The sequence below is a fragment of the Eschrichtius robustus genome, chromosome 7 (genome assembly GCF_028021215.1).
Source record: "Eschrichtius robustus isolate mEscRob2 chromosome 7, mEscRob2.pri, whole genome shotgun sequence".
NCBI classification, from domain to species: Eukaryota; Metazoa; Chordata; class Mammalia; order Artiodactyla; family Eschrichtiidae; genus Eschrichtius; species Eschrichtius robustus.
In genome coordinates, this window is record NC_090830.1 from 15849234 (window position 1) to 15861285 (window position 12052).

Sequence of the window (12052 nt, forward strand, 5' to 3'; positions counted from 1 at the left end):
CGCATCCCAGCCGCTCCCGGGGTGGCTGGCCTGGACCCAGACTCCGCCTCAGGCCGGGTGCCGGCCGTGCGGCCCGCGAGCCCCCTTGACCTGCACCTGGCCGCCCCCACTAGCGCCCAGCCCCGGCGCAGCCACCTGTCTGCCGGTGTGTCTCTCCACAGCTCCCTCCGGAAAAAGCCCCCGCCCCCGGCCGCCGTTTCGCCACGGCCGGGGGCGGGAGCGGGGGCGGGGGCCGGGGCCGGGGCCGGTTCTCCGGGCCGGCCGGCCACAAGGCGCCGGGTCCTGTGCTCGGCGGGTGGCGTGGGGGGCAAGGGTGGCCTTGCTGGGGCTAAGGGGCCGTGGTGACTCAATGGTGGCTCCCAGTGGGTTCAGGGCCGACTGCCGTCGGGCAGGCGGGCCGGCCCGGGCTGCGGCTGGGCTGCGCCTAGCGCCGCGTGGGCGGGCAGCGGGGAGGCCCAAGGGACCGCGGGCCCCGGGCCCTGAAGCCTCCGGGGCCACGTCCCCGTGAGCGACGTGCGGGACCTGGGGCGGGGCGCCAAGCGCCGAACGGTTTGGTGGGTCCCGCCCGCCCTGGGCTGGGAGGTCGCCAACCCCTCCGCCACCCCCCCCGCCCCGGTACCCGAGGCCGCCGTTCCCCTGCCTGGGCGGGCGGCGGGGCCCTGCCGGGGCGGGCTGGCCGCCGGGCGGGCAGTAAGGCGCAAGCGCCAGCCAAGCTGGGCCTCAAGAGGCCCTCCGCGGGCCCCTCTTGCGTCTACGGCCATACCACCCTGAACGCGCCCGATCTCGTCTGATCTCGGAAGCTAAGCAGGGTCGGGCCTGGTTAGTACTTGGATGGGAGACCGCCTGGGAATACCGGGTGCTGTAGGCTTTTTGCCTCCCGCTCCGCCCTCTCCTTTAGTCGCCCGCCGCCTCCGCCCCCGCCGCCGGGCACCGCTGCAGGCCCCACCTACCTCCGACCCCTCCCACCACAGCGCGCCAGAGGGGGCGCTCTCCGCCTGCCTGGCCGGCCAGGCGGCCAGAAGGCGGCCCTGGAAGGCAGCCGCATCCCAGCCGCTCCCGGGGTGGCTGGCCTGGACCCAGACTCCGCCTCAGGCCCGGGTGCCGGCCGTGCGGCCCGCGAGCCCCCTTGACCTGCACCTGGCCGCCCCCACTAGCGCCCAGCCCCGGCGCAGCCACCTGTCTGCCGGTGTGTCTCTCCACAGCTCCCTCCGGAAAAAGCCCCCGCCCCCGGCCGCCGTTTCGCCACGGCCGGGGGCGGGAGCGGGGGCGGGGGCCGGGGCCGGGGCCGGTTCTCCGGGCCGGCCGGCCACAAGGCGCCGGGTCCTGTGCTCGGCGGGTGGCGTGGGGGGCAAGGGTGGCCTTGCTGGGGCTAAGGGGCCGTGGTGACTCAATGGTGGCTCCCAGTGGGTTCAGGGCCGACTGCCGTCGGGCAGGCGGGCCGGCCCGGGCTGCGGCTGGGCTGCGCCTAGCGCCGCGTGGGCGGGCAGCGGGGAGGCCCAAGGGACCGCGGGCCCCGGGCCCTGAAGCCTCCGGGGCCACGTCCCCGTGAGCGACGTGCGGGACCTGGGGCGGGGCGCCAAGCGCCGAACGGTTTGGTGGGTCCCGCCCGCCCTGGGCTGGGAGGTCGCCAACCCCTCCGCCACCCCCCCCGCCCCGGTACCCGAGGCCGCCGTTCCCCTGCCTGGGCGGGCGGCGGGGCCCTGCCGGGGCGGGCTGGCCGCCGGGCGGGCAGTAAGGCGCAAGCGCCAGCCAAGCTGGGCCTCAAGAGGCCCTCCGCGGGCCCCTCTTGCGTCTACGGCCATACCACCCTGAACGCGCCCGATCTCGTCTGATCTCGGAAGCTAAGCAGGGTCGGGCCTGGTTAGTACTTGGATGGGAGACCGCCTGGGAATACCGGGTGCTGTAGGCTTTTTGCCTCCCGCTCCGCCCTCTCCTTTAGTCGCCCGCCGCCTCCGCCCCCGCCGCCGGGCACCGCTGCAGGCCCCACCTACCTCCGACCCCTCCCACCACAGCGCGCCAGAGGGGGCGCTCTCCGCCTGCCTGGCCGGCCAGGCGGCCAGAAGGCGGCCCTGGAAGGCAGCCGCATCCCAGCCGCTCCCGGGGTGGCTGGCCTGGACCCAGACTCCGCCTCAGGCCCGGGTGCCGGCCGTGCGGCCCGCGAGCCCCCTTGACCTGCACCTGGCCGCCCCCACTAGCGCCCAGCCCCGGCGCAGCCACCTGTCTGCCGGTGTGTCTCTCCACAGCTCCCTCCGGAAAAAGCCCCCGCCCCCGGCCGCCGTTTCGCCACGGCCGGGGGCGGGAGCGGGGGCGGGGGCCGGGGCCGGGGCCGGTTCTCCGGGCCGGCCGGCCACAAGGCGCCGGGTCCTGTGCTCGGCGGGTGGCGTGGGGGGCAAGGGTGGCCTTGCTGGGGCTAAGGGGCCGTGGTGACTCAATGGTGGCTCCCAGTGGGTTCAGGGCCGACTGCCGTCGGGCAGGCGGGCCGGCCCGGGCTGCGGCTGGGCTGCGCCTAGCGCCGCGTGGGCGGGCAGCGGGGAGGCCCAAGGGACCGCGGGCCCCGGGCCCTGAAGCCTCCGGGGCCACGTCCCCGTGAGCGACGTGCGGGACCTGGGGCGGGGCGCCAAGCGCCGAACGGTTTGGTGGGTCCCGCCCGCCCTGGGCTGGGAGGTCGCCAACCCCTCCGCCACCCCCCCCGCCCCGGTACCCGAGGCCGCCGTTCCCCTGCCTGGGCGGGCGGCGGGGCCCTGCCGGGGCGGGCTGGCCGCCGGGCGGGCAGTAAGGCGCAAGCGCCAGCCAAGCTGGGCCTCAAGAGGCCCTCCGCGGGCCCCTCTTGCGTCTACGGCCATACCACCCTGAACGCGCCCGATCTCGTCTGATCTCGGAAGCTAAGCAGGGTCGGGCCTGGTTAGTACTTGGATGGGAGACCGCCTGGGAATACCGGGTGCTGTAGGCTTTTTGCCTCCCGCTCCGCCCTCTCCTTTAGTCGCCCGCCGCCTCCGCCCCCGCCGCCGGGCACCGCTGCAGGCCCCACCTACCTCCGACCCCTCCCACCACAGCGCGCCAGAGGGGGCGCTCTCCGCCTGCCTGGCCGGCCAGGCGGCCAGAAGGCGGCCCTGGAAGGCAGCCGCATCCCAGCCGCTCCCGGGGTGGCTGGCCTGGACCCAGACTCCGCCTCAGGCCCGGGTGCCGGCCGTGCGGCCCGCGAGCCCCCTTGACCTGCACCTGGCCGCCCCCACTAGCGCCCAGCCCCGGCGCAGCCACCTGTCTGCCGGTGTGTCTCTCCACAGCTCCCTCCGGAAAAAGCCCCCGCCCCCGGCCGCCGTTTCGCCACGGCCGGGGGCGGGAGCGGGGGCGGGGGCCGGGGCCGGGGCCGGTTCTCCGGGCCGGCCGGCCACAAGGCGCCGGGTCCTGTGCTCGGCGGGTGGCGTGGGGGGCAAGGGTGGCCTTGCTGGGGCTAAGGGGCCGTGGTGACTCAATGGTGGCTCCCAGTGGGTTCAGGGCCGACTGCCGTCGGGCAGGCGGGCCGGCCCGGGCTGCGGCTGGGCTGCGCCTAGCGCCGCGTGGGCGGGCAGCGGGGAGGCCCAAGGGACCGCGGGCCCCGGGCCCTGAAGCCTCCGGGGCCACGTCCCCGTGAGCGACGTGCGGGACCTGGGGCGGGGCGCCAAGCGCCGAACGGTTTGGTGGGTCCCGCCCGCCCTGGGCTGGGAGGTCGCCAACCCCTCCGCCACCCCCCCCCGCCCCGGTACCCGAGGCCGCCGTTCCCCTGCCTGGGCGGGCGGCGGGGCCCTGCCGGGGCGGGCTGGCCGCCGGGCGGGCAGTAAGGCGCAAGCGCCAGCCAAGCTGGGCCTCAAGAGGCCCTCCGCGGGCCCCTCTTGCGTCTACGGCCATACCACCCTGAACGCGCCCGATCTCGTCTGATCTCGGAAGCTAAGCAGGGTCGGGCCTGGTTAGTACTTGGATGGGAGACCGCCTGGGAATACCGGGTGCTGTAGGCTTTTTGCCTCCCGCTCCGCCCTCTCCTTTAGTCGCCCGCCGCCTCCGCCCCCGCCGCCGGGCACCGCTGCAGGCCCCACCTACCTCCGACCCCTCCCACCACAGCGCGCCAGAGGGGGCGCTCTCCGCCTGCCTGGCCGGCCAGGCGGCCAGAAGGCGGCCCTGGAAGGCAGCCGCATCCCAGCCGCTCCCGGGGTGGCTGGCCTGGACCCAGACTCCGCCTCAGGCCCGGGTGCCGGCCGTGCGGCCCGCGAGCCCCCTTGACCTGCACCTGGCCGCCCCCACTAGCGCCCAGCCCCGGCGCAGCCACCTGTCTGCCGGTGTGTCTCTCCACAGCTCCCTCCGGAAAAAGCCCCCGCCCCCGGCCGCCGTTTCGCCACGGCCGGGGGCGGGAGCGGGGGCGGGGGCCGGGGCCGGGGCCGGTTCTCCGGGCCGGCCGGCCACAAGGCGCCGGGTCCTGTGCTCGGCGGGTGGCGTGGGGGGCAAGGGTGGCCTTGCTGGGGCTAAGGGGCCGTGGTGACTCAATGGTGGCTCCCAGTGGGTTCAGGGCCGACTGCCGTCGGGCAGGCGGGCCGGCCCGGGCTGCGGCTGGGCTGCGCCTAGCGCCGCGTGGGCGGGCAGCGGGGAGGCCCAAGGGACCGCGGGCCCCGGGCCCTGAAGCCTCCGGGGCCACGTCCCCGTGAGCGACGTGCGGGACCTGGGGCGGGGCGCCAAGCGCCGAACGGTTTGGTGGGTCCCGCCCGCCCTGGGCTGGGAGGTCGCCAACCCCTCCGCCACCCCCCCCCGCCCCGGTACCCGAGGCCGCCGTTCCCCTGCCTGGGCGGGCGGCGGGGCCCTGCCGGGGCGGGCTGGCCGCCGGGCGGGCAGTAAGGCGCAAGCGCCAGCCAAGCTGGGCCTCAAGAGGCCCTCCGCGGGCCCCTCTTGCGTCTACGGCCATACCACCCTGAACGCGCCCGATCTCGTCTGATCTCGGAAGCTAAGCAGGGTCGGGCCTGGTTAGTACTTGGATGGGAGACCGCCTGGGAATACCGGGTGCTGTAGGCTTTTTGCCTCCCGCTCCGCCCTCTCCTTTAGTCGCCCGCCGCCTCCGCCCCCGCCGCCGGGCACCGCTGCAGGCCCCACCTACCTCCGACCCCTCCCACCACAGCGCGCCAGAGGGGGCGCTCTCCGCCTGCCTGGCCGGCCAGGCGGCCAGAAGGCGGCCCTGGAAGGCAGCCGCATCCCAGCCGCTCCCGGGGTGGCTGGCCTGGACCCAGACTCCGCCTCAGGCCCGGGTGCCGGCCGTGCGGCCCGCGAGCCCCCTTGACCTGCACCTGGCCGCCCCCACTAGCGCCCAGCCCCGGCGCAGCCACCTGTCTGCCGGTGTGTCTCTACACAGCTCCCTCCGGAAAAAGCCCCCGCCCCCGGCCGCCGTTTCGCCACGGCCGGGGGCGGGAGCGGGGGCGGGGGCCGGGGCCGGGGCCGGTTCTCCGGGCCGGCCGGCCACAAGGCGCCGGGTCCTGTGCTCGGCGGGTGGCGTGGGGGGCAAGGGTGGCCTTGCTGGGGCTAAGGGGCCGTGGTGACTCAATGGTGGCTCCCAGTGGGTTCAGGGCCGACTGCCGTCGGGCAGGCGGGCCGGCCCGGGCTGCGGCTGGGCTGCGCCTAGCGCCGCGTGGGCGGGCAGCGGGGAGGCCCAAGGGACCGCGGGCCCCGGGCCCTGAAGCCTCCGGGGCCACGTCCCCGTGAGCGACGTGCGGGACCTGGGGCGGGGCGCCAAGCGCCGAACGGTTTGGTGGGTCCCGCCCGCCCTGGGCTGGGAGGTCGCCAACCCCTCCGCCACCCCCCCCGCCCCGGTACCCGAGGCCGCCGTTCCCCTGCCTGGGCGGGCGGCGGGGCCCTGCCGGGGCGGGCTGGCCGCCGGGCGGGCAGTAAGGCGCAAGCGCCAGCCAAGCTGGGCCTCAAGAGGCCCTCCGCGGGCCCCTCTTGCGTCTACGGCCATACCACCCTGAACGCGCCCGATCTCGTCTGATCTCGGAAGCTAAGCAGGGTCGGGCCTGGTTAGTACTTGGATGGGAGACCGCCTGGGAATACCGGGTGCTGTAGGCTTTTTGCCTCCCGCTCCGCCCTCTCCTTTAGTCGCCCGCCGCCTCCGCCCCCGCCGCCGGGCACCGCTGCAGGCCCCACCTACCTCCGACCCCTCCCACCACAGCGCGCCAGAGGGGGCGCTCTCCGCCTGCCTGGCCGGCCAGGCGGCCAGAAGGCGGCCCTGGAAGGCAGCCGCATCCCAGCCGCTCCCGGGGTGGCTGGCCTGGACCCAGACTCCGCCTCAGGCCCGGGTGCCGGCCGTGCGGCCCGCGAGCCCCCTTGACCTGCACCTGGCCGCCCCCACTAGCGCCCAGCCCCGGCGCAGCCACCTGTCTGCCGGTGTGTCTCTCCACAGCTCCCTCCGGAAAAAGCCCCCGCCCCCGGCCGCCGTTTCGCCACGGCCGGGGGCGGGAGCGGGGGCGGGGGCCGGGGCCGGGGCCGGTTCTCCGGGCCGGCCGGCCACAAGGCGCCGGGTCCTGTGCTCGGCGGGTGGCGTGGGGGGCAAGGGTGGCCTTGCTGGGGCTAAGGGGCCGTGGTGACTCAATGGTGGCTCCCAGTGGGTTCAGGGCCGACTGCCGTCGGGCAGGCGGGCCGGCCCGGGCTGCGGCTGGGCTGCGCCTAGCGCCGCGTGGGCGGGCAGCGGGGAGGCCCAAGGGACCGCGGGCCCCGGGCCCTGAAGCCTCCGGGGCCACGTCCCCGTGAGCGACGTGCGGGACCTGGGGCGGGGCGCCAAGCGCCGAACGGTTTGGTGGGTCCCGCCCGCCCTGGGCTGGGAGGTCGCCAACCCCTCCGCCACCCCCCCCGCCCCGGTACCCGAGGCCGCCGTTCCCCTGCCTGGGCGGGCGGCGGGGCCCTGCCGGGGCGGGCTGGCCGCCGGGCGGGCAGTAAGGCGCAAGCGCCAGCCAAGCTGGGCCTCAAGAGGCCCTCCGCGGGCCCCTCTTGCGTCTACGGCCATACCACCCTGAACGCGCCCGATCTCGTCTGATCTCGGAAGCTAAGCAGGGTCGGGCCTGGTTAGTACTTGGATGGGAGACCGCCTGGGAATACCGGGTGCTGTAGGCTTTTTGCCTCCCGCTCCGCCCTCTCCTTTAGTCGCCCGCCGCCTCCGCCCCCGCCGCCGGGCACCGCTGCAGGCCCCACCTACCTCCGACCCCTCCCACCACAGCGCGCCAGAGGGGGCGCTCTCCGCCTGCCTGGCCGGCCAGGCGGCCAGAAGGCGGCCCTGGAAGGCAGCCGCATCCCAGCCGCTCCCGGGGTGGCTGGCCTGGACCCAGACTCCGCCTCAGGCCCGGGTGCCGGCCGTGCGGCCCGCGAGCCCCCTTGACCTGCACCTGGCCGCCCCCACTAGCGCCCAGCCCCGGCGCAGCCACCTGTCTGCCGGTGTGTCTCTCCACAGCTCCCTCCGGAAAAAGCCCCCGCCCCCGGCCGCCGTTTCGCCACGGCCGGGGGCGGGAGCGGGGGCGGGGGCCGGGGCCGGGGCCGGTTCTCCGGGCCGGCCGGCCACAAGGCGCCGGGTCCTGTGCTCGGCGGGTGGCGTGGGGGGCAAGGGTGGCCTTGCTGGGGCTAAGGGGCCGTGGTGACTCAATGGTGGCTCCCAGTGGGTTCAGGGCCGACTGCCGTCGGGCAGGCGGGCCGGCCCGGGCTGCGGCTGGGCTGCGCCTAGCGCCGCGTGGGCGGGCAGCGGGGAGGCCCAAGGGACCGCGGGCCCCGGGCCCTGAAGCCTCCGGGGCCACGTCCCCGTGAGCGACGTGCGGGACCTGGGGCGGGGCGCCAAGCGCCGAACGGTTTGGTGGGTCCCGCCCGCCCTGGGCTGGGAGGTCGCCAACCCCTCCGCCACCCCCCCCGCCCCGGTACCCGAGGCCGCCGTTCCCCTGCCTGGGCGGGCGGCGGGGCCCTGCCGGGGCGGGCTGGCCGCCGGGCGGGCAGTAAGGCGCAAGCGCCAGCCAAGCTGGGCCTCAAGAGGCCCTCCGCGGGCCCCTCTTGCGTCTACGGCCATACCACCCTGAACGCGCCCGATCTCGTCTGATCTCGGAAGCTAAGCAGGGTCGGGCCTGGTTAGTACTTGGATGGGAGACCGCCTGGGAATACCGGGTGCTGTAGGCTTTTTGCCTCCCGCTCCGCCCTCTCCTTTAGTCGCCCGCCGCCTCCGCCCCCGCCGCCGGGCACCGCTGCAGGCCCCACCTACCTCCGACCCCTCCCACCACAGCGCGCCAGAGGGGGCGCTCTCCGCCTGCCTGGCCGGCCAGGCGGCCAGAAGGCGGCCCTGGAAGGCAGCCGCATCCCAGCCGCTCCCGGGGTGGCTGGCCTGGACCCAGACTCCGCCTCAGGCCCGGGTGCCGGCCGTGCGGCCCGCGAGCCCCCTTGACCTGCACCTGGCCGCCCCCACTAGCGCCCAGCCCCGGCGCAGCCACCTGTCTGCCGGTGTGTCTCTCCACAGCTCCCTCCGGAAAAAGCCCCCGCCCCCGGCCGCCGTTTCGCCACGGCCGGGGGCGGGAGCGGGGGCGGGGGCCGGGGCCGGGGCCGGTTCTCCGGGCCGGCCGGCCACAAGGCGCCGGGTCCTGTGCTCGGCGGGTGGCGTGGGGGGCAAGGGTGGCCTTGCTGGGGCTAAGGGGCCGTGGTGACTCAATGGTGGCTCCCAGTGGGTTCAGGGCCGACTGCCGTCGGGCAGGCGGGCCGGCCCGGGCTGCGGCTGGGCTGCGCCTAGCGCCGCGTGGGCGGGCAGCGGGGAGGCCCAAGGGACCGCGGGCCCCGGGCCCTGAAGCCTCCGGGGCCACGTCCCCGTGAGCGACGTGCGGGACCTGGGGCGGGGCGCCAAGCGCCGAACGGTTTGGTGGGTCCCGCCCGCCCTGGGCTGGGAGGTCGCCAACCCCTCCGCCACCCCCCCCGCCCCGGTACCCGAGGCCGCCGTTCCCCTGCCTGGGCGGGCGGCGGGGCCCTGCCGGGGCGGGCTGGCCGCCGGGCGGGCAGTAAGGCGCAAGCGCCAGCCAAGCTGGGCCTCAAGAGGCCCTCCGCGGGCCCCTCTTGCGTCTACGGCCATACCACCCTGAACGCGCCCGATCTCGGAAGCTAAGCAGGGTCGGGCCTGGTTAGTACTTGGATGGGAGACCGCCTGGGAATACCGGGTGCTGTAGGCTTTTTGCCTCCCGCTCCGCCCTCTCCTTTAGTCGCCCGCCGCCTCCGCCCCCGCCGCCGGGCACCGCTGCAGGCCCCACCTACCTCCGACCCCTCCCACCACAGCGCGCCAGAGGGGGCGCTCTCCGCCTGCCTGGCCGGCCAGGCGGCCAGAAGGCGGCCCTGGAAGGCAGCCGCATCCCAGCCGCTCCCGGGGTGGCTGGCCTGGACCCAGACTCCGCCTCAGGCCCGGGTGCCGGCCGTGCGGCCCGCGAGCCCCCTTGACCTGCACCTGGCCGCCCCCACTAGCGCCCAGCCCCGGCGCAGCCACCTGTCTGCCGGTGTGTCTCTCCACAGCTCCCTCCGGAAAAAGCCCCCGCCCCCGGCCGCCGTTTCGCCACGGCCGGGGGCGGGAGCGGGGGCGGGGGCCGGGGCCGGGGCCGGTTCTCCGGGCCGGCCGGCCACAAGGCGCCGGGTCCTGTGCTCGGCGGGTGGCGTGGGGGGCAAGGGTGGCCTTGCTGGGGCTAAGGGGCCGTGGTGACTCAATGGTGGCTCCCAGTGGGTTCAGGGCCGACTGCCGTCGGGCAGGCGGGCCGGCCCGGGCTGCGGCTGGGCTGCGCCTAGCGCCGCGTGGGCGGGCAGCGGGGAGGCCCAAGGGACCGCGGGCCCCGGGCCCTGAAGCCTCCGGGGCCACGTCCCCGTGAGCGACGTGCGGGACCTGGGGCGGGGCGCCAAGCGCCGAACGGTTTGGTGGGTCCCGCCCGCCCTGGGCTGGGAGGTCGCCAACCCCTCCGCCACCCCCCCCGCCCCGGTACCCGAGGCCGCCGTTCCCCTGCCTGGGCGGGCGGCGGGGCCCTGCCGGGGCGGGCTGGCCGCCGGGCGGGCAGTAAGGCGCAAGCGCCAGCCAAGCTGGGCCTCAAGAGGCCCTCCGCGGGCCCCTCTTGCGTCTACGGCCATACCACCCTGAACGCGCCCGATCTCGTCTGATCTCGGAAGCTAAGCAGGGTCGGCCCTGGTTAGTACTTGGATGGGAGACCGCCTGGGAATACCGGGTGCTGTAGGCTTTTTGCCTCCCGCTCCGCCCTCTCCTTTAGTCGCCCGCCGCCTCCGCCCCCGCCGCCGGGCACCGCTGCAGGCCCCACCTACCTCCGACCCCTCCCACCACAGCGCGCCAGAGGGGGCGCTCTCCGCCTGCCTGGCCGGCCAGGCGGCCAGAAGGCGGCCCTGGAAGGCAGCCGCATCCCAGCCGCTCCCGGGGTGGCTGGCCTGGACCCAGACTCCGCCTCAGGCCCGGGTGCCGGCCGTGCGGCCCGCGAGCCCCCTTGACCTGCACCTGGCCGCCCCCACTAGCGCCCAGCCCCGGCGCAGCCACCTGTCTGCCGGTGTGTCTCTCCACAGCTCCCTCCGGAAAAAGCCCCCGCCCCCGGCCGCCGTTTCGCCACGGCCGGGGGCGGGAGCGGGGGCGGGGGCCGGGGCCGGGGCCGGTTCTCCGGGCCGGCCGGCCACAAGGCGCCGGGTCCTGTGCTCGGCGGGTGGCGTGGGGGGCAAGGGTGGCCTTGCTGGGGCTAAGGGGCCGTGGTGACTCAATGGTGGCTCCCAGTGGGTTCAGGGCCGACTGCCGTCGGGCAGGCGGGCCGGCCCGGGCTGCGGCTGGGCTGCGCCTAGCGCCGCGTGGGCGGGCAGCGGGGAGGCCCAAGGGACCGCGGGCCCCGGGCCCTGAAGCCTCCGGGGCCACGTCCCCGTGAGCGACGTGCGGGACCTGGGGCGGGGCGCCAAGCGCCGAACGGTTTGGTGGGTCCCGCCCGCCCTGGGCTGGGAGGTCGCCAACCCCTCCGCCACCCCCCCCGCCCCGGTACCCGAGGCCGCCGTTCCCCTGCCTGGGCGGGCGGCGGGGCCCTGCCGGGGCGGGCTGGCCGCCGGGCGGGCAGTAAGGCGCAAGCGCCAGCCAAGCTGGGCCTCAAGAGGCCCTCCGCGGGCCCCTCTTGCGTCTACGGCCATACCACCCTGAACGCGCCCGATCTCGGAAGCTAAGCAGGGTCGGGCCTGGTTAGTACTTGGATGGGAGACCGCCTGGGAATACCGGGTGCTGTAGGCTTTTTGCCTCCCGCTCCGCCCTCTCCTTTAGTCGCCCGCCGCCTCCGCCCCCGCCGCCGGGCACCGCTGCAGGCCCCACCTACCTCCGACCCCTCCCACCACAGCGCGCCAGAGGGGGCGCTCTCCGCCTGCCTGGCCGGCCAGGCGGCCAGAAGGCGGCCCTGGAAGGCAGCCGCATCCCAGCCGCTCCCGGGGTGGCTGGCCTGGACCCAGACTCCGCCTCAGGCCCGGGTGCCGGCCGTGCGGCCCGCGAGCCCCCTTGACCTGCACCTGGCCGCCCCCACTAGCGCCCAGCCCCGGCGCAGCCACCTGTCTGCCGGTGTGTCTCTCCACAGCTCCCTCCGGAAAAAGCCCCCGCCCCCCGCCGCCGTTTCGCCACGGCCGGGGGCGGGAGCGGGGGCGGGGGCCGGGGCCGGGGCCGGTTCTCCGGGCCGGCCGGCCACAAGGCGCCGGGTCCTGTGCTCGGCGGGTGGCGTGGGGGGCAAGGGTGGCCTTGCTGGGGCTAAGGGGCCGTGGTGACTCAATGGTGGCTCCCAGTGGGTTCAGGGCCGACTGCCGTCGGGCAGGCGGGCCGGCCCGGGCTGCGGCTGGGCTGCGCCTAGCGCCGCGTGGGCGGGCAGCGGGGAGGCCCAAGGGACCGCGGGCCCCGGGCCCTGAAGCCTCCGGGGCCACGTCCCCGTGAGCGACGTGCGGGACCTGGGGCGGGGCGCCAAGCGCCGAACGGTTTGGTGGGTCCCGCCCGCCCTGGGCTGGGAGGTCGCCAACCCCTCCGCCACCCCCCCCGCCCCGGTAC

General features: G+C 76.8%; 9 non-coding genes and 2 pseudogenes across 9 annotated transcripts; all 11 read left to right on the forward strand.

Moving 5' to 3' along the window:
- Window positions 1–749: 749 nt before the first annotated feature.
- Window positions 750–868, forward strand: LOC137767896 (5S ribosomal RNA). Its single transcript, XR_011074587.1, has one exon. It is a non-coding gene; the product is annotated as a 5S ribosomal RNA (ribosomal RNA).
- Window positions 869–1790: 922 nt separating this feature from the next.
- On the forward strand, window positions 1791–1909 carry LOC137767907 (5S ribosomal RNA). The gene has a single exon (XR_011074598.1). It is a non-coding gene; the product is annotated as a 5S ribosomal RNA (ribosomal RNA).
- A 922-nt stretch (window positions 1910–2831) lies between these two features.
- On the forward strand, window positions 2832–2950 carry LOC137767918 (5S ribosomal RNA). Its single transcript, XR_011074607.1, has one exon. It is a non-coding gene; the product is annotated as a 5S ribosomal RNA (ribosomal RNA).
- Window positions 2951–3873: 923 nt separating this feature from the next.
- Window positions 3874–3992, forward strand: LOC137767929 (5S ribosomal RNA). Its single transcript, XR_011074616.1, has one exon. It is a non-coding gene; the product is annotated as a 5S ribosomal RNA (ribosomal RNA).
- A 923-nt stretch (window positions 3993–4915) lies between these two features.
- On the forward strand, window positions 4916–5034 carry LOC137767940 (5S ribosomal RNA). The gene has a single exon (XR_011074626.1). It is a non-coding gene; the product is annotated as a 5S ribosomal RNA (ribosomal RNA).
- Window positions 5035–5956: 922 nt separating this feature from the next.
- LOC137767944 (5S ribosomal RNA) lies at window positions 5957–6075 on the forward strand. Its single transcript, XR_011074630.1, has one exon. It is a non-coding gene; the product is annotated as a 5S ribosomal RNA (ribosomal RNA).
- Window positions 6076–6997: 922 nt separating this feature from the next.
- LOC137767946 (5S ribosomal RNA) lies at window positions 6998–7116 on the forward strand. The gene has a single exon (XR_011074632.1). It is a non-coding gene; the product is annotated as a 5S ribosomal RNA (ribosomal RNA).
- Window positions 7117–8038: 922 nt separating this feature from the next.
- Window positions 8039–8157, forward strand: LOC137767947 (5S ribosomal RNA). Its single transcript, XR_011074633.1, has one exon. It is a non-coding gene; the product is annotated as a 5S ribosomal RNA (ribosomal RNA).
- A 922-nt stretch (window positions 8158–9079) lies between these two features.
- LOC137767873 (5S ribosomal RNA) lies at window positions 9080–9188 on the forward strand (annotated as a pseudogene).
- Window positions 9189–10110: 922 nt separating this feature from the next.
- On the forward strand, window positions 10111–10229 carry LOC137767858 (5S ribosomal RNA). The gene has a single exon (XR_011074580.1). It is a non-coding gene; the product is annotated as a 5S ribosomal RNA (ribosomal RNA).
- Window positions 10230–11151: 922 nt separating this feature from the next.
- LOC137767874 (5S ribosomal RNA) lies at window positions 11152–11260 on the forward strand (annotated as a pseudogene).
- The last annotated feature ends 792 nt before the right edge of the window (window positions 11261–12052 follow it).